The following is a 2378-nucleotide window of genomic DNA, read 5'->3' as shown; positions in this document are numbered from 1 at the left end:
AGATATAGATCTCATTTCTGAATATATCAGGAAGTAGACCTTGTTTAAGGGAAATGATATCTTTTGTTTGGGCATGTAAAAACATGTTTATATACATATGTATTTGAGGCATTATTAAATACAAAAAACGCACAGATCTTAAGTATTCATTTGGTAAGCTTTGACAATTGGCTATATTCATGTAACCACTAAAACACACATGTGCGCGCGCACACACACACACACACTTCTGGACTTTCCAATCCCACATGTACGGAGTTTGGAAGTTGCCAACCTGTCTTAACAAGTAAAAAGCTGAACAGACTGAAAATCATCTTTTTAGTTCCATCAGAAAAGGGAAGACACAGGGCACCACTACTCCTAAAATTAGAGGGGCAGCATCCTATAGGTTACTAGAGGAGAGACTCATGAACAGAAACCACCACAGGAACCAGTGCTGGGAATGAACACTTGAACTATAATTGATAAACTGCTAGAGGCCCAGTGTGGACAATTCTGAGATTTAAAAACTTCAGAAGGGTGCTCGCTTCGGCAGCACATATACTAAAAATTGGAACGATACAGAGAAGATTAGCATGGCCCCTGCGCAAGGATGACACGCAAAAACTTCAGAAGGACCTAGTCTGAGGGGGAGCCACAAAAATGCTCTAAAATTTATCTCCAGGAACTTGATGAAGTTTCCACAGTAAATTTCAGGTAAAGTGCTCTCATATTTATAGCAGGGAGAAGGAAAGAGAGCCATTTTGAAATACACTATTATATTCTTTTGAAAAAGCCTGACCTCAGGGGAAACTAGTTAACCAGATCGTAACCTGCTGGGGTATTATCGGAACCTAACTCACCTGGGGAAGAAAAATATCCAACTCCAGCTGGCTTTAGCCTTCCAAGCGGTGTAAAGAGAAATAATTCCCCCACTCAACCCAGCCATCCTCTCCAACGTGGGTGGGGGTTACTGGAGAAACACGTGTGAAGTGCATAGTCCAGAGGCAAGGGTCACCAAAAGATGGAGACCAAACCACAGTATTGTAGCTTCCTTTACCCACCACCCCCGCCTTACCACATTACTAAAGGCCCATTTGCAGCAATTCCTTTGAGCCTGTATGTTCCTGGCTATCAAGAAAATATTACAAAGTATAGCAAAAAGCCAAAAAAAAAAAAAAACCCACAACTAAACAAAACATATTTTGAAAAGACAGAGCAAGCACCAGAACCAGATATGGGAGAGTTGTTGGAACTATCAGACTGTGAATTTCAACAATTATGATTAATATGCTAAGAGCTCTAATGGGTAAATTAGCATGCAAGAATAGATGGATAATGTAAGTAGAGAGCTGGAAATCCTAAGAAAGAACTAAAAAGAAATGCTAGATATCAAAAACACTGTAACAAAATGAAGAATGCTTTTAATGGGCAAATTAGTAAATTGGAAACAACCAAGGAAAGCATCTCCTACCTAGAGGATTTATCAACAGAAAACTCAAAAGCCAAAAGGCAATTAAAAACTACTGAAAAAACAAGACTTAATTCCCAAGAACTGTGGACAACTACAATTGTGTAACCTGTGTGTAATGGGAATATTAGCAGAAGGAAAGAGAAAGAAGAAATATATAGATAAATCAATAATGATTAAGAATTTCCACAAGTTAATGTCAGACACCAAACCACAGATCTAGGAATCTCTGAGAACCCTAAGGGCATAAAAAGAAGAAAAAGGAGAGACCCTGGAATAAAAAGAACCTGGAGTCTGCCTTATGGGTGGTCTCTCAGGTCTTCTTTTACCCTGTACCTTGTTTCAGGGAAAAGGACCTTGTGCTTAGGTGAAGCCTCACATGCCTCCTGGGAGATCTTTCTCAGCTCTCCTTTCTTGATCTCTTTTGAAAATGTACTTCTATTTTTTGGAACAGCTTGAGAAGGATATGTATTATCTCTGCTTTAAATGTCTGGTAGAATTCCCCAGGGAAGCCATCTGGTCCTGGATTCTTATTTGTTGGGAGATCTTTGATAACTGATTCAATGTCTTTGCTGGTTATGGGTCTGTTCAAGTTTTCTATTTCTTCCTGCTTGAGTTTTGGAAGTGTGTGGGTGCTTAGGAATTTGTCCATTTCTTCCAGGTTGTCCAGTTTGTTGGCATACAATCTTTCATAGTATTCCCTAATTGCTTGTATTTCTGAGGGATTGGTTGTAATAATTCCATTTTTGTTCATAATTTTATCTATTTGGGTCACTCCCTTTTCTTTTTGAGAAGACTGGCTAGAAGTTTATCAATTTGTTTATTTTTTCCAAAAACCAACTCTTGGTTTCCTTGATCTGCTCTACAGGTTTTTTAGATTCTATACTGTTTATTTCTGCTCTGATCTTTATTATTTCTCTTCTGCTGT

General features: G+C 38.6%; 1 non-coding gene across 1 annotated transcript; it reads left to right on the top strand.

The window, feature by feature from the left end:
* The first annotated feature begins 519 nt into the window (after positions 1 to 519).
* Positions 520 to 627, top strand: LOC113604258 (U6 spliceosomal RNA). The gene has a single exon (XR_003426136.1). It is a non-coding gene; the product is annotated as a U6 spliceosomal RNA (small nuclear RNA).
* The last annotated feature ends 1751 nt before the right edge of the window (positions 628 to 2378 follow it).

This window comes from Acinonyx jubatus, chromosome A2 (assembly GCF_027475565.1).
Source record: "Acinonyx jubatus isolate Ajub_Pintada_27869175 chromosome A2, VMU_Ajub_asm_v1.0, whole genome shotgun sequence".
Taxonomy (NCBI): domain Eukaryota; kingdom Metazoa; phylum Chordata; class Mammalia; order Carnivora; family Felidae; genus Acinonyx; species Acinonyx jubatus.
The sequence above is the reverse complement of the archived record's forward strand: the minus strand, read 5'-3'. Positions and strand labels throughout refer to the sequence as shown.